Source organism: Arachis hypogaea, chromosome 19, assembly GCF_003086295.3.
Source record: "Arachis hypogaea cultivar Tifrunner chromosome 19, arahy.Tifrunner.gnm2.J5K5, whole genome shotgun sequence".
NCBI lineage: Eukaryota > Viridiplantae > Streptophyta > Magnoliopsida > Fabales > Fabaceae > Arachis > Arachis hypogaea.
This window is the reverse complement of record NC_092054.1, coordinates 98,888,642-98,907,503: the sequence shown is the minus strand read 5'-3', so window position 1 is coordinate 98,907,503 and position 18,862 is coordinate 98,888,642. Positions and strand designations below refer to the sequence as shown.

Genomic DNA, 18,862 nt, shown 5'->3' with positions numbered 1-18,862 from the left:
TAGTATGTTTTTAGTAGGATCTAGTTACTTTTAGGGATGTTTTCATTAGTTTTTATGATAAATTCACATTTCTGGACTTTACTATGAGTTTGTGTGTTTTTCTGTGATTTCAGGTATTTTCTGGCTGAAATTGAGGGACTTGAGCAGAAATCAGATTCAGAGGTTGAAAAAGGACTGCTGATGCTGTTGGATTCTGACCTCCCTGCACTCAAAGTGGATTTTCTGGAGCTACAGAACTCGAAATGGCGCGCTCCCAATTGCGTTGGAAAGTAGACATCCAGGGCTTTCCAGCAATATATAATATTGCATACTTTGGCCAAGAATAGACGACGTAAACTGGCGTTCAACGCCAGCCTTTTGCCCAAATCTGGTGTCCAGCGCCAGAAAAGGATCCAAAACCAGAGTTGAACGCCCAAACTGGCACAGAAAGTGGCGTTCAACTCCACAAATGACCTCTGCACGTGCTACACTCAGGCTCAGCCCAAACACACACCAAGTGGGCCCCGGAAGTGGATTTATTCATCAATTACTTACTCATGTAAACCCTAGTGACTAGTTTATTATAAATAGGACCTTTTACTATTGTATTAGGCATCTTTTGATCATCTTAGGATCTTAGGATCATCTTTGGACGCCTGGTTCTTAGATCAGAGAGGCTGGCCTCTCGGCCATGCCTGGACCTTCACTTATGTATTTTCATACGGTAGAGTTTCTACACTCCATAGATTAAGGTGTGGAGCTCTGCTGTTCCTCAAAGATTAATGCAAAGTACTACTGTTTTCTATTCAATTATTCTTATTTCGCTTCTAAGATATCCATTCGCACCCAAGAACGTGATGAAGGTGATGATTATGTGTGACGCTCATCATCCTTCTCCCTTATGAACGCGTGCCTGACAAACACTTCCGTTCTACATGAATTAAGCTAGAATGAGTATCTCTTAGATCTCCTAACCAGAATCTTCGTGGCGTAAGCTAGAATGATGGCGGCATTCAAGAGAATCCGGAAAGTCTAAACCTTGTCTGTGGTATTCCGAGTAGGATTCAATGATTGAATGACTGTGACGAGCTCCTAACTCGCGATTGCAGGGCGTTAGTGACAGACGCAAAAGGATAGTAAATCCTATTCCAGCATGATCGAGAACCGACAGATGAATAGCCGTGCCGTGACAGGGTGCGTGAGCATATTATTCACTGAGAGGATAAGATGAAGCCATTGACAAGGGTGATGCCTCCAGACGATTAGCCGTGCCGTGACAGGGCATTGGATCATTTTCCCGTGAGATGACCGAAAGTAGCCATTGACAGTGGTGATGTATCACATAAAGCCAGCCATGAAAAGGAGTAAGACTGATTGGATGAAGATAGCAGGAAAGCAGAGGTTCAGAGGAACGAAAAGCATCTCCACTCGCTTATCTGAAATTCCTACCAATGATTTACATGAGTATTTCTATCCCTATCTTATTATATTAAATTCGAAAACACCATTATCACTTTATATCCGCCTGACTGAGATTTACAAGGTGACTATAGCTTGCTTCATACCAACAATCTCCGTGGGATTCGACCCTTACTCACGTAAGGTATTACTTGGACGACCCAGTGCACTTGCTGGTTAGTTGAACGGAGTTGTGTCCACACATAGAGCCACAATGAGGATTCAATACAATTATATATTGTTAATCTCACACAAGTACAAAGAACATGGAGATCACAATTTCGTGCACCAGAGACTGGCCAAGAACAACTTGAAGATCATGAAGAACACTATGAATGCATGAATTTTCGAAAACAATGCAAAGAATTTTTAGAAAAAAATGCAATTGACACCAAACTTGAAGTTGACTCCAGACTCAAACAAGAAACACAAAATATTTTTTATTTTTATGATTTTATAATTTTTTTTTTGTATTTTTCAAAAGTTATTTAAAAAAAAATAAGGATTCTAAAATTTTTAATATGAATTCCAGGAATCTTTCAATGTTGGCCTAATGTTCCAATCCAAGGGTTGGGCATGGCTTAATAGCCAGCCAGCTTTAGGATATAAATCAGGCATGCAACAGCTGATATTCCAATTAACTTGCCTCTATGCTGATGGTTGGAAGCCACTATCCAAAAGAATTAGACCTGGCTTTACAGCCAGCCAGGCTTCAACATGCTTCATGAAACACTAGAGTTCATTCTTAAAAATTCTGAAGTAAATATAATTTTATTTTTTTGAAAATATTTATTTTGGGAAAAACGAAAAAGAGGAAAATATTTTTGAAAACTTTTTGAAAATAAAATAAGAAGAAAATTACCTAATCTGAGCAACAAGATGAACTGTCAGTTGTCCAAACTTGAACAATCCCCGGCAACGGCGCCAAAAACTTGGTATGCGAAATTGTTACTCTGAGGTTGTAAAATTTGTTGTTCGTTCTCTCCTTGGCAATGGCGCCAATAACTGGTGCACAATACCATGGTCCAAACATGACTTCACAACTTCGCACAACTAACCAGCAAGTGCACTGGGTCGTCCAAGTAATAAAACCTTACGTGAGTAAGGGTCGATCCCACGGAGATTGTTGGTATGAAGCAAGCTATGGTCATCTTGTTAATCTCAGTCAGGCGGATATCAAATGGTTATGGAGTTTTCGAATAATAATAATAAATAAACAGAAAATAAAGATAGAAATACTTATGTAATTCATTGGTGAGAATTTCAGACAAGCGTATAGAGATGCTTTCGTTCCTCTGAATCTCTGCTTTCCTGCTGTCTTCATCCAATCAGTCTTACTCCTTTCCATGGCAAGCTTTCTGTAAGGGCATCACCGTTGTCAATGGCTACATCCCATCCTCTCTGTGAAAATGGTCCAAATGCTCTGTCACGGCATGGCTAATCATCTGGAGGTTCTCGATCATACTGGAATAGGATTTACTATCCTTTTGCATCTGTCACTACGCCCAGCACTCGCCAGTTTGAAGTTCGTCACAACCATCCCTTCCCAGATCCTACTCGGAATACCACAGACAAGGTTTAGACTTTCCGGATCTCTGGAATGGCCATCCATGGGTTCTAACTTATACCACGAAGATTCTAATATCTCGGACTCAGTCCCCTATATTAGTAATCCAAGAGACATTCATTCTGCCTTGTTTGCATGTAGAACAGAAGTGGTTGTCAGGCATGCGTTCATAAGTGAGAATGATGATGAGCGTCACATAATCATCACATTCATCATGTTCTTGGGTGCGAATGGATATCTTAGAAGCGAAATAAGTTGAATTGAATATAAAACAGTAGTACTTTGCATTAAATCATGAGGAATAGGAGAGCTCCACACCTTAATCTACGGAGTGTAGAAACTCTACCGTTGAAAAATACATAAGTGATGAAGGTTCAGGCATGGCCGAATGGCCAGCCCCCATACGTGATCAATATGATCCAAAGATGAACTAAAAAACATAAGATGTCTAAAAGACTAGTAAAAAGTTCTATTTATACTAAACTAGCTACTAGGGTTTACAGAAATAAGTAATTGATGCATAAATCCACTTCCGGGGCCCACTTGGTGTGTGCTTGGGCTGAGCTTGAAGTTTACACATGTAGAGGCTTCTTCTGGAGTTGAACGCCAAGTTGTAACGTGTTTTTGGCGTTCAACTCTGGTTCGTGACGTGTTTCTGGCGTTTAACTCCAGACTACAGCATAGAACTAGCGTTCAATGCCCTTTTGCATCGTCTAAACTCGGCCAAAGTATGGACTATTATATATTGCTAGAAAGCCCTGGATGTCTACTTTCCAACGCAATTGGAAGCGCGCCATTTTGAGTTCTGTAGCTCCAGAAAATCTACGTTGAGTGCAGGGAGGTCAGAATCCAACAGTATCAGCAGTCCTTCTTCAACCTTTGAATCTGATTTTTGCTCAAGTCCCTCAATTTCAGCCAGAAAATACCTGAAATCACATAAAAACACACAAACTCATAGTAAAGTCTAGAAATGTGAATTTAACATAAAAACTAATAAAAACATCCCTAAAAGTAACTAGATCCTACTAAAATTATACTAAAAATAATGCCAAAAAGCGTATAAATTATCCGCTCATCAGCGGTGCACTAGATGGTAGATGGGCTGGGAAGCGGGAGATGGTGCTGTGGATGCGGGAGGTGCAGCAGGCACTAATGGTGCTACGGAGGATGTGGCCGCGTCAGTAAAGGCAGTGAGAGAAGGTGGTCTGTGGCCTAAAGCTTCGAACCGCTTACCATGTAGAATAATCTTTTTGCATTCGGCAATCGGTAGATTCTCATCCTCAAGTTCCCAAGGTACCTCAGCTCGGCGGGCTATCTGGGTAATCAGATAGGAAAAAGGTAGGGTGCCTCTGACATGGAATCTAGCCATGTATTTCCTGATGAACCGTGGAAGGTATAGTTCCTTGCCTTCCATAACGCACCAGATGAGAACGATCATAGCAGTCGGCACCTCTGACTCATGAGTGCTCGGCATAACATAGTTGCGCAGTATTTGTTGCCAGTGCCAAGCCTCATCATTAAGATAGATAATCTTGATGCCCTTTGGAGTTACCGTCGATTTACCCATATCCCAGGAAACAGCAGGATCAATGGCTATGATGCGCCTCACAGCATCCCAATCAAAGCTCATAAGCCTAATCGACTCCTCAGCCTTCTGATAACCATTAGCTTCGGCTGATTTTGGCTGGAAATGAAGGATATCTTCTATGGCCTCCTTAGTAACCAAGATCTGTTTTCCTCTTAACTGGACTGCATCTAGGGTCGTCTTGTAATAGTTGCAGTAGAATTCCCGGACCCAGGATGCATTAACCTCTATCAAATTCCTCTCTAGAAAGAACCAACCTCTCTGTTTGATCTGCTCTGTAGTGTACTGCTGTAATTCAGTTGGTATTCTGAGAGTCTTTTCCAAATAGAGGTGCCTCTTTTCCGTAAAGACCAGAAATTTTAGTTAACAGTAGCAATTTGCAAACATGATTGGGTCAGTTGCAGGCACTAGTTGATCTTCTTTTTCCTGTGGAGTGAAGTTCTTCTCACGCCAGGAATCATCCCCTAGAATATCTGACAAAGCGATAGATAACTGCCCTCTTTTCCTTTTACCGGTGCTGGCCTTAGCCTTGCCCTTTCTTTTTGGATCAGACATCTTGAAAAATAGAAATTCCAGGATACAGATTAACAAATAAAGTAGAAAAACAAATAGGCAATTAATGGGCAAGCATAACAAGCAGTGGATAGGGAAAAGAAGAATGAAAGCTAAAGCAAAAAGTGAGTCATAAAGATATAGAAATTTGGACTGGATGCAAGGTAGGAATCAAAGAAACCATCAGAAATCACAATCCAAGAATCTATTAAATGAAAATCAGAATGCTTGTATGTCAAGAAACAACAATAGCATGCCTTGAAAGGGGTTGAAAATAGTTAGTGTAAAACTAAGAGAAAAATTAGGAAGTCAATGAAGTCAAGAGTTAGAAAGGTAAGTTAAAATTAGTGGCATGGTACTGTAGTTCCTAGCTAACAGAAATCACAAGGTGTAAGAACACGCAACTCACATTCAAGCAAAGAATGCAGATCATTGATGATAAATCAGGTAGTAAAGAAAGCACAAAGAGAAATAAAATCATCAACAATGCAATTCAATTAAGAAGGGAACCAATTGGAATGGAAATGCTAGCCCATCAACTCATGAAATGGCTTTGGTGTAAACCAAGTAAATCGCAATTTTAAAAGCACTAAAGTCAAGTCATGAGTGGAAGTTAAGTAAAATATTTCTCAGAAAAATTGGGCAGCATTCCAGCAATAAAAGGAACATTCCCGGAAAAACAAACAGCAAAAACTCAGTTCAAATAGAGTCAAGGTAGTTCAGCAAAGAAGTAGCAATCAGCATGTCATATTGACTCAGAGCAACAATTTCAACCAGCACATGAATTTCAATATATGGCAACAGCAAGAAGAACAAGGTAATTCATGTGACTCAGACAGTAGAAAGCAGAAGAAAGCAGCAGGCTAGTTCCAAATTCAGCTTATCAGTTTGGACTTCCTATGAATGCATTAACCATTAAAAACACAAAAACCATATGTCGCACAAAAGCAAATTCAGATAGGATCCCAGCAAATTCAGATAATACGCAGCAGCAACAAGAAACCAGTGTAGCACAAAAGTAAACAATGAAATATAATCATAGCATCAATAACAATTCAACACATGGCAGAGCATTGGCACAAACAAAGATGAATTAACCATTTCAGTCAGCAAGAACGGAGCAGTTATCAGGCCTAAATCCACTAACCACAACCTAGCTACCTAACCACCTAAAATCCACTAAAAACATGCATCTCTAACTATCCTAAATTGAACAGAATTGAAATTACGCTAACTGACTTAATTGAATGAAAATGAATGCAGAGGAAGACATGGGAAACCTGGAAGGGTGCATTAACAGGATTGGGAAAGGAAGTGGGAAGGTGGTGGTGAAGGCTGGAGATGGCGGTGGCACGGTGGCGTTGGCGACGAGCTTGGCGAAGGTAGGGGTGGCGGTGGGAGGCGGAATAAGGAGAAGAAGAGAAGAAGAGAGGGGGAAGAGTGAGCGGCGGATGGCGGTGGTCTGGGGTTGACGGCGGTGGCTTCGGTGGGAGGCTGGTGGTGGGGAGTGGTGGCAATGGAGGTAAAGGGGGAATTTGGGACGTTGAGGGAGGAGAGAGAAGAAAGGGGCACGTGAGTGAACTAGGGTTCTCGCGTCAGGGGGGTTATAAAATCAAATCCACGCGTACGCGTGGATCACGCGTACGCGTGGATCACGCGTACGCGTGGATCACGCGTGAGTGTGGATGAGGCAAAAATGCACCGACGCGTACGCGTCATAGACGCGAACATGTGAAATGGGATAAATGAAGATGACGCGTACGTGTGAAGCCCGCGTACGCGTCGGCCGAAATTGTGCTAAACGCACGCCTCCAGTGTCGTTTTGGCATAACTCTCTGTTTGATTTGGAGGGGGCTAGACTTTCCATGCGACGCGTGCGCGTCGTGCACGCCCACGCGTGGGATGCTAAGAATGAAATTGACGTGTACGCGTGGCCCAAATTGTGCTTATAGCACACCAGCCGCACGATTCCATCACAACTTTCTGGTCGTTGGATGGAGACTCCGAATTGAGATCGACGCCCACGCGTGGCCTACGCGCACGTGTGGTGTGGTTTCTTTTTTTTTAATGCAGTATGCAAAATGCAAAATGCAGATGCTGATGCAGAAATTATGAATGAACACTAAGAAAAATAGAATAAAATAAAACTAAGAATAAAACAAAACAAAATAAAACTAAGACTGAAAAAGAATTATCATACTATGGTGGGTTGTCTCCCACCTAGCACTTTTAGTTAAAGTCCTTAAGTTGGACATTCAGTGAGTTCCCTGCCATGGTGGCATATGCTTGAACTCATCCAGGAATTCCCACCAATGTTTACGATTCCAATAACCTCCGGGGTCCCAAACTAGGCATATAAAGCCTTCGAGCAAGTTAAAGCAAGTGACAAAGCTCCAGGAGTGTCGATTGCTAGAATGAATTCTGGGATCCCAAACCTTGCTTTTGCACCCGTCTTCTTGTTGATCATCATTTTTCCACTTGGGTGGTGAGCAATCGAAATTCTCACTGAGACAACCAAACAACTTCCTAGACCCATTCAATCGAGCTCTACACCAATCTTTTCACTTCAACTTTGAGTATGCAACCGTATTGAACCTTGCATGACAACTCTTACCACTAACCATCTCCCTCTTACTCTTATAGCCACAAAGAGCTCTAAGTTTCCCATCCGTCTCAAGCAAAGCATATTTATGTGGGCTAATTAGGCTTAGAGATGAAAGATTTACCAACTTGAATGAAGGAATGGATGGTGATAGCTTTGGGGGAGAGGTCTCCAACAACTTTGGCAAGGTGATTTCCAGCTCCATTTCCTTGAGCTCTTCCTTGACAACTTCTACCTCTTTGCAAGCTTCTTCAATTTCAACATCTTTCTCTTGGTAACTTTCTTCCAATTCAATCTCTTCTTCATTACTTACCAAGGGCATGGGAGGTTGTGCTTCTTCTTCTTTAATCTCCATCTCTTGATCAACCTCTGCAAAGTCTTCAACTATGATATGCCTCGGAGGTTGTACACCCTCCTCAACATCAACATCAAACACCTTGGAAGGAGGCTCTATGACTAGACTTTCCCATGGAGGTTCCGCATCTCCCAAGTCTTCAACCACTTCTTCCTCTTCAACTATTACGGCTTCCTCCACTTGTTCTAATACAAAGTCACGTTCCTCATTATCCATTGGAGTTTCTAGTGTCTCCTTCATGCTACACTCTTCATTAGATTCTCCACATGTAGCTATGGGAGTTCATTGAGTGTCCAACCGTTGGGAGGTTAATCGATTTACTACCTCGGTCAAGGCAGCCGTGAGTTCTAGTACTGTCTTAGTCATCCTTTCTTGCCCTTGAAAAAGTACACCAAGGGTTTCATTCATTGAAGATTGGGGTGGTTGGAAGGGTTCATCGCATGGGAAGAATGGTTCATGATAGGAAGGTGGTTCTTCTTGATAAGGATAAAGAGATGGTGTATATTGAGGTGGTGGTTCTTGGGAGTAATTGTGTTGGAATGAGGGTGGTTCTAAGTATGGTTCATAAGGCTCATAGGGCGGTTGGTATGCTGGATATGGGTTAGGGTCATATGGGGGTGTTTGGTGGTAAGGTGCTTGTGAGTATGGTGGTTCAAAGCTATGTTGAGGAGGGGGTTCATAGGTATATTGTGGTGGGTTTTGATTGTCACGGAGAGGTCCACCATAACCATTGTCTTGGTATGCATCATAGAATGGTTGTTGATAGTCCATTGGAGGTGGTTGTTGCCAAGAGGGTTGATTAGATCCTTGTGACTCCTCCCATTTTTGATTGTCCCATCCTTGATCCAAGCTCTCATTGTAATTTTCTCTTCCTGCAACATAATTGTAACCAAACTCATAGCCAAAGGGGTGAGAGTTTATAGTAGCAAATAAAAATAAAAACTAATAAAAATAAGCAGCTAAGTCCTAAAACTAACAAAGACTAACAAACAAGTAAAAAGTAAATATTTACAATAACCAATAATAAGGCACACGTTTGCAATGGTTAGCTACCAGGACTTGTCGGGTTGGCTATATAACCGACAGATGATATCATTAGCCACTAGGGACAGGCATGCATCATATGCATCTATGTGACATTGCTTGGGTGTGCATATTATACTTGGTTTGCCTATGTGATTAATTGCTAATTGTTCTACTTGCAATAACTGTTTGTTTGTGCTTGCATCTTCCTAATTGTGTTTGCTACTGGGACTCGTTTGGACTGTGGTGATTGGTTGTTGGTTGGATTTGTTTGGGCCTAGGGCCGTGGTTGGAATGAGATGAATCGATGGTTGATTTCGGTTTTGTGTTTCTGGTTCGGAATAAAATATGAAAGGCTATTTTGGTTTCACATAGATAAACCGTTTTGAAGGGCTTTTGAGTTTTTTTGAAAATTGAACGGTTCTTCTTTCAGAAAAGATTTCCGACTTTACTTTTATTGTAAACCGTTGTTTTTGAAAAGAGGCATAAGACGGTTATTAATCACTGGCGCGGTTATCTTCACGTATCCTATTACAGTAATTCCCAAAAACCCTCTACTGAGAACCCTTTCGAGGATGATGTTCTCACCCCCCTACATTTTCTCCCTTTCAGGATATGGGCGCAGAAGTCACAAAGAGCTTATTTAATTGTTGTTGTGATGCTCTGTGTTGTTTTAGTTATGGTCTATTGTACCCTCGCCTTTATCTTGATATAATCTGTAAGAGGGATAGGAATTGTTTTGGATTATGTTTGTAATATTACTTATATATATATATATATATGGATGTACTCTTTATGAGTTTTTGTAAGTTGAATGGTATTTATGGATGTACGTTATCGAACGAAAGTATCTTTGGGAGCGGTATTGCGGTTTAAAGTTTTAAACAGGCTCATATTTTAGTATTAAATAGTATAAGTGTCGTCGTAATGTCCGAGCTATCAGAGTCGCGCAGCCGGAAGCGTGAGCTTTGGTAGTTAGGGTGTTACAAAAAATGTAACCAAGAATTCAAAAATAATGTGCAAGTGTTAGGATTAGATTTTGTCACCCAAGGTTGCCGATCGGAGACGACCTCCCCACACTTAAGAGTTTGCACCGTCCGCGGTGCATCTAAAGGTAAGCAACGGGGGGTATGGTGACTTCGGTTTGCCACCTTCAACTGGTGGATCAATCAACTACTACGTGCTCTTTCTCCCACTTCCCTTGTTGCTTAATGGTACATCATCCATGAAAAATAGAAAACAGGATGGCCATACAAGTAAATGCAAAAGTAAGGAAGTATGAATTGTTAGAATGAGGTGAGAATCACTAAAATGAGTGAGTGAGTTAGTTGGTGACAATGATGAAAAGAAGTGTGTGAATTCTAAGTTGCACGGGTTAGAACACACACACTAACATGGAAAACGATGTCACAATTAGACAAAATAAGCATGCACTTCACTCAATTTAGTGTGCTTGAAATACTTTAAAAAGAAGACTTGTATGCCAAGATAAACAAACAAGCAATAAAGAAGCATTAAAGCATTCAAGCAAGAATTAAGAAATTGTGAAATGTATCATGAAGCAACACCTAATTGACATGAAGTGAAAAACATGGCAAGTATAATCCACAAACCTTAAAAAGCTCAAAAAGTGTCATTAGGTAAGCTTATGATCCAATTTCACAATTCCTAATGTTAATGCATCAAATAGGTGACTTACACAAAAATCAATCATGGCAAGCATCACCTAACAAAAAAATGCATCAACTAAGAACATATTGCCTATCTATAGGTGATGAAATCAAATTACATGGTGACTAAAACATGCAATTTAGAAATCCAAAGACATTTTCAAATGCAATATTAGGATTACTTGGTATGCACAAAATTAATCATGAAGAACTCAATACCAAGTAACAAAGTATGACCTCAATAAGAAAATCCAACAATATATAGCAATACACATATCAATAATTCAGCAGCAATATCTCAACAAAATCAATAAATCAACTTAATCATCTAACACTTAGCATCAAAACAGAAAATTAAACTAACTAGCTAAACAAATAACTAACAAACTAACTAACTAACTAACTAACTAAAGGTGAGTGTGGAGGGTGGTGAATGATAGTGATGGATGGTGGTAGGAGGGAAAGAAGAGAAGACAAGAGAAAAGAAGGAAAGAAATAGAGAAACGAGAATAGGAGAAGTATACTGGTGAGAAAACAGGGGTGTGCGTACGCACAAAGGGCTGTGCGCACACACAAAGGGTCACGCGTACGCGTTACAGACGCGTGCGCGTGATGCTGTGAAAAAGAAAATCGACGCGTACGTGTGAAGGATGCGTACGCGTGAAAGGAAGAAAATGCAAGATGACGCGTACGTGTGAGGGACGCATACGCGTCGATGGGAAAAGTGACAAGGGTTGTGCGTTTGCACAATGTGTGCAAACGCCACGAACAAAGGCCTTATTTTGATGTGTGCCCATGCACAGGGCTGTGCCCACGCACAGAAAGGCAAATTTTTTTTATAGAGAATGAAACATCAGAATTGCCAGCTTTCTCGACGTCTGTGCGCACGCACAAGTAGCAAAAAGAAGAGGTTGCGGACGCACAAAGCGTGTGAATGCTCCCAGCAGAAGGGGCATAAGCTGGTGTGCACACACACAGGGAGGTGCGCGCGCACAGAATGTAAAAATTGGGGTTGTGTGCGTATGCACAAGTGTGTGCACACGCACATGCTCTGTTTTTCTTAAAAAATTTCTTTCAAAACCCAAGGCACCAAGACTTAGCTCAACCAAAATTCAACCCCACAACATTTGAGAACTCAAATATTCATGATCTATATACAAATTAACCTACATATTCTCAAAATTAAGCTAGTCTTAAGCTAACTAAAACAAGCAAACATGCAATAAACCAAAATTATAAACAAGGAAGGTTGGAACAATGTTACCATGGTGGGGTGTCTCCCACCTAGCACTTTGGTTTATTGTCCTTAAGTTGGACTTATGGAGAGCTCTCATCAACAAAATTTGTGCTTCTATTGGAGCTTCCAACAATGCTTGAATCTCCATGATTCCCAATTGATTGCACTAAGCTTGGATGGAGTGTCCAACAAGCTATGAGCTCCCAACAAGAAAAACAAAAAGCAAACAAGAAAAAACATATTCACAATATCAACATATTCACAATAGCAAACAAAAAGCAAGATATTCACATATTAGCATATTTACAACAGCTACAAATAAGCAAGCAACATATGCACAATCAACCAAAAAGCAAGCTATTTACATATTAACATATTTACAATAGCCAAAAAGCATAGGCTTGGGATTATTTTTTCAAAATAGGATTGACGTTGCAAGTATAGTCCCAACTCAACCATTGATCATCAATCAAATTTAAAAGTCAAAGGATGTCACAATCAATACAAAATAATCGGGAGTTTTAAATCCTGAGTCGTCTTTCCTAGGAGTGCAATTGAGGTGCTCAATTATTGGCTATGGGAGGAAATGGGGGTTGGATGACAAGAGAGGCAAGTAACGTAAAAGGCAAGAAAGTAAATGGTCATGCAAGGAATTAAAAGTCAAAGCAATAAAATGCAAGGAAAGGAAAATTCAAATGCAAGAAACCTCTTGGCATGCAATTGAGAGCTAAGGTTACCTATCCTAGCCATTGACCACAAACACATGATGATTATGAAAAGTTAATCCTACTTAGTCAACCCTACATCAAGGATAAGTCAAATAGGCATAGTTGATTCCAATCCCTAAGTCCTAGCCAACTCTATTAATGGGAGGCTTAGAGTCAAGAGAAACCAAATCAACCAACTACTCTAATATATCAAACAAGAATGGATATCAATGACTCAAGGGTCACCAAAGTCATCAATTTCAAGCCAAGAGTGAAGAAAAACTAGGTAAAAACTAAGCCAAGCATTTTGTCAAACACTTGGTGTGCATGAAAATAAAATAATATTAAATTGCATTAAAAATAAAATCTACAACTAACAAAAGCAAGAAAATCATAATAACAACTAAAGAAAGCAATAATGACATGGAAACCTAAATTTGCATTAATTGAAATTAAAATTAACAAAGAGTGTTCATAACATAAAAGTGATAAAATAAAGGAAATGACAAGGGAAATGAAGAAGAAGATAAAAGAACATGAAAACATAAAGGAAACTACACTAGAACAAGAATTAAACGCTGAAATTAAAGAGAAATTAACTAAACCTAACCTAATTCTAGAGAGAGGGGGGAGCTTCTCTCTCTAGAAAACTAAGAGAAAAGTATGTAAAAGCTAAACCTAATCCCACCCCCTTGCTTCCACTTGAATTGGGGTTGAAATAGTTTCAGAAATAAGTTGGATTGGGTTTTGGATGCCCGAAATTCGCCCCCTGCGATTTGCAATTAATGAGCTCACGTGACACGGGTCACACGTACGCGTCACCTGGCGAAATATCATCCTCACACGTACACATCGCTGAGCTTGCTCTTGTGCGTGTGCATGCAACACCTGTGCGTACGAACGGACGCTGGAACTTCCAAACTCCATTTCTTCATGGTTTCTTCCCTTTGGCATGCTCCTTTTCTCACTTCTTCAACCCATACTTGCTTTAGAAACCTAAAATCACTTAGCAAATACATCAAGGCATCAAATGGGATTAAAATGAATCAAATTTAGCAATTAAAAGGCCTAAAAATCATGTTTTCACTTTCAAGCACAATTTAGGAAGAAATCTCAAAAGCATACTATTTCAATGGATAAGTGCAAGAAAAGTTGATGAAATCCACCCAAATAGAGCAAATAAACATCATGAAATATGGATTCATTACCTACATTAACTCCCAGTGCTCCATCGAAGCTAAGAACCTCGAAAGGGAAACGGCCTGTTGCAGCCGAACCAACCACTGAACCAACTCAACATAAGCCAAGGTTTGTTCCTACTCGTCCTCAGAGAGGTAAACCACATATCCCTCTTAAATCTGTTAAAGAACCAGACATTAATCCCTTTGTGCACAAATCACACTTCATGACCTCCCACTCAAATTATAACCCTCACAGATTTAGGTCTGCCATGAATAATGATTTTTATGAAGGAGTTATTAAGTACCGTACCCTGTGTCCCACTTTTCTTGCTGATTTACCCAATCTGAAAAAGAAAGGTTTTTCTTTTGTTAAAAATTTAGAATTTCTGGACTGGAATCATCTTTTTAACATCAAAAAGCCAGTGTACCCACTTTTAGTCAAAGTGTTTTATGCGAATATGACTTATCATGAGGGCAGTATTCATTCTTATGCCAAGGCACTACAAGAAAATAGAACATTTGTAACAAAAATTTTGTATCAAATTTAAAATTGTTACGAAAAAATGATTTTTTGTAATAATAATTGGTGATTGTTACAAAAGAACAATGTTTTGTAACAACATTACAAGTTATTACAAAACATGCTAATATTTTGTAACAACCTGATTTTTTTGTTACAAATTATATTAGTTTTTGTAACAAAAAGATAAAGTAGTTGCAAAAATTTGAAATATTTTGTAACAAAATATCTTTTTGTTTCAAAAACTTCAATTGTTTTGTAACAAAAAATTAATTTATCACAAAATTTAATATTGTTTGTAACAAGTTATTTGTTTGTCACAAAATGTAAGTATATTTTATAACAAAAAAATTATTTTAAAATGTTAAACACTTTGAGAGTAAAAAAGTTATTTATATAATTCTTTTTAGAATAATTTATTTTGTTTCAAAAATTAAAATATTTTACATATTTTAAGTAATTTTTATTATGAATAAATTATGATTTATTTTATTAAATTGAGCTCTAAGAGATTAATTTATTAGGAATGATTAAATTATTTTTTATAAATACTTTAAATTTTTAAGTTAATTTTATCATAATTAGTTGTTTTATTAACTTTTACTTTTAGAGATTAATTTATTAAAAATGATTAGATTCATTTTTATAAATACTTTAAATTTAAGTCACTTAATATTTATGTACAATTTTTTTTATAATTAGTTATTTTATATAAATTGAAATTAAAATTCTGTTGATGGAAAAATAATAAAAAGGTATATAATTTAATTAGATAATTGATATTTTAGATTTAAATATAATATATAAAATTTGATGAATATGTTTATTTTATAATTTAAATTAAAAATAATTTATCTCAAAATATGTTTATTTTATTAAAAAAATCAGAAACTTTATTCCCAAAATAAAGAACCTAACCCTAATTTTATCCTTCCTTACCAAGATACCATCATTCAGTCGCACCCTATCACATTTTATCCCCTTCAACGTAACAACTTTCAGAAATGAAAAATCAGAGAAATGAGAGTGATGCAGAGGAGGAGAGATCGAGCAAGAGGACGCCGCTGCTGTCGTCGTGGGTCGTTTCTGCCGTCCCTGCCGTCGCCCTTGGAGACCGTTCTTGCTGCAACTAAAGCTTCCATTGTCGCCGACAGGTTACTCCCGTCGTAGAGCCTTCAACGTTACCACTATGCACCCCTGGAAGGGGATCTCATCGCCGCGCTCTGCTACCACGAAGCCGTCGCGTCTTGCCGCCAAGGGTTCCGTGGCCGTCGTGCCTTGCCTCTGTCATTGCTAATCCACCACCGCTGCTGCCAGGTCCCGTCGCCATCACCGTCACAGGCAGAAAAGGGGGAAACGAACAGAACGTGAGGGAGAGGATGAGTTCTCATCGTTGTTATACGCCCAATTATCACTGGTGCTTCCAATCCCACCGTTGCTGTTGCGCCGCCGCCTCCGGAGTTCGTCGCCATCGCCAAGGTCCTCCATGAAGAGTAACGCGAATGGAAAAGAAAACAAGGAAGCTGCTAATGGGGATTTGGGAAAATGGCTTTGTTCTGCCTCTGCCTCTAGGTTCCGCAAGTTGCCAGAGTCCTCAGCTTTGATAGGTAAAGCAAATTTTTTAACTGGTTTCTTGTTGCCTTTGGGTTATTTCTGCAGACTGCTCATATTTGATAACATAGAAAATGGAAGCTTAAAGGAGCATCTCAATGGTAAATTTTGAAAGAAATTAGAAGGATTTTAGAGGAGTCTCTCAATAATAATTGGAACTATTTTTATTTATTTATTTATTTCAATGTTTGAATGCTGGTAGATCCCTTGAAGACTCTCTTAAATTGGAGGATGAGGTTGCAGATTGCTAATGAAGTTGTAGCAACACTGGTAAGCTCTTTAAACAAAAGCTTGTCAAAGAACCGAATTTGCCTAATGTGTTTTGACTTGAAACTGCACTCTTCTTATCATATTTTTCTAATGCAAGTAATTTGAGGACTATAAAAAGTTAATGTCTCATTGAGTTCATGAATTGCTATTGGATGCGTGACATCCCTGCTAAGCTGTAACTGTTTAACATTTCTCATTCTTGGCATTTATGATAAAATAAATATTGGAAACTATCATACTTGGTTTCATGGAAGCGAGTGTAAATTAGTTTATATATATATATATATATATATATATATATATATATATATATATTCAATTTTCCTACCTTAAAACATGTTAGTATATAGGAAGATTAAAATTTTTACAGAGTTTCCAATAGTTACATGTTTCATTTAGTTTGCCAATGAAAAACAAAAGCTTAAATGTGTATCTATAAGATAGTTCTGTATGACTTGGCTTATTTCTGAGTTCTTTCTTTTGATCGATATGATTGTAGAAACATGAATATATGAGACTGTTTTGTCACTTATATCTGTGACAAATTATTTAACGTTTCACAAAAGTTGTGAAACATGATTTTGATTTTGGGCTTTTGCTGTGTTGATTGTGGCTGCAGGAATACTTGTTTTTTTTTAGTGATCCACCAGCATATCATGTCTCCATCAGCTCAAGCAATATTATGTTAGATGAGAACTTTGCAGCTAAAATAAGGAAACATTTCTTTTCTCACTAGAACTAGCATCTTCTATATTTGATAGACATGCCAGAAGTAAATAAAGCACTTCAATGTTAAAATAGTGTGACACTAGATTTTCTTCTCTAATACAATTATTAGATTTTGTCCTTCTTACTCCCAGTGCAAACTCTGTCATGATGCCAAATTCAGGAGGTCCTTATCTCTCTACAGAAAATAAACCAGTGAGCCTGACAGTGAGCCTGAAAGGGAGAATGAGAAAGAAGTTGATAAAAAAGCTGTTGTTACAAGCCTCTTAAGTGAAACGGTAAGTGGTTTCACTGCAGACTTATGTGGATAAGCATGATGAGTCATTTAAGTAATCCTTGTATTTGTGTGTGCATTTGTTGTTGAATAATTTCTCACATTAAGTTGTTATTGCTGCTCTATACTTGTTGTTGCTTGCTGCTGATTTTTTTCCCTCATTGCTTGCTTGTTGAATGATTGTTAAATTCAATGAGAAAGGAAATGCTGCTGGGTTATTGTTGTTTGTGTTGGAATAGATGATTGGTTGCTGAACTGAGATTAGTTTTATTGATAAATTTGTTGCTGAAATCATTTAGTTTGGCTTGATTGATTTTCTGTTGAATTAATGGATAAACTGCTGTGCCCCTGCTGCTTGCAAGTGTAATGGTTATTGACTTCAATGAATAGAATGCTGCCTTAATCCATTACCTTTGTTCATTTTATTGTTTTGGGTGCTGTATGATGGGCCATTGATTGCTGTTCTGCTGAGTGCTACTTTGCTTCTTGCTGGTTGGATTGGTTTTAATTGTTTCCTCATGTTTTCTTGCTGGAATTGGCTTATTTACTTCCTTTCTATGAATTCATTATGATTTTTTGTGTTTTTAACTGTCAAAGAATTCATATGGAATTTGAATTGATTGATTAAAATCGTGAAATAGGCAAATTTACTACTAAAATGCTGCCGAAATTTATCTTAAGCTATTTTCAATATTCATCTTTGATTTAATTAATTGATTGAGTTGGTATTTAACTGCTTTTGGTTTTCAACTGTTGCTAAGCTCAATTGATTGATTATCCGGTTAAGTACTTCATTGTTTTGGTTGTTGGAAGCTGGAAGCTTGGGTTTTGTTATTCACTATTTGGTTGTTGTCCTATTTGGTTGCTCAATTAAACTGCATTGTGTTGTTTGAGCAAACAAGTTCTATTTGACGAATTTCTGTGTCAAAATAGACCCTTGTTTGCTATATGATTTCTGATTGCCTCAAGATATTTCTTTTGACTATGCACCTAACTTTTTGTTTCGAATTTTTTTATTTATAGGAGTGCTGAAATGGTGACCACATGCTACTTTGAGGGCTCAAGAATATTTGATTCATAGAGACACTAATCTATGTTAGAACTTTTAACTTTTGGTTGAACTTGTGCAAGACATATAACTTGTAGAACTAATCAATGTACTCACTAATGTTATTTTGTTTTAAAACAATTTTAGCTAAATAAGGCATGTTTGAATTATGTATGGTTTTACATATTATATAAATGTAGACTTGCTTAATAAAATAGTTAATATATTAGTTAATTAAAAAAATGTTACAAAATCAAGTTACATTTTGTAACAAAATTTTTTAATAGAAAAAAATAGATTGTCACGAAAAATACCTTGAAGATCAAAATTTGTTACTACTTTTGTAACGGCTTCTGGTTTTTTGTATCAGAAAAAATTGTTACAAAACATCATATTGAATTGTAACAGTTCCATTTTTCGTTACAAAAATTTTTTGTAACGGGACTTACTACAACGACCCCTTTTTTTGTTACAAAAAACTTTTGTTTCAAAATTTC

The 18,862-nt window shown here is 38.1% G+C and overlaps 1 long non-coding RNA gene across 1 annotated transcript; it reads left to right on the top strand.

Annotated features, from left to right (window-relative positions):
- The first annotated feature begins 16,955 nt into the window (after nucleotides 1–16,955).
- LOC140181988 (uncharacterized) lies at nucleotides 16,956–18,535 on the top strand. The gene is made up of 2 exons (XR_011877747.1): nucleotides 16,956–17,321; nucleotides 18,341–18,535. It is a non-coding gene; the product is annotated as an uncharacterized lncRNA (long non-coding RNA).
- The last annotated feature ends 327 nt before the right edge of the window (nucleotides 18,536–18,862 follow it).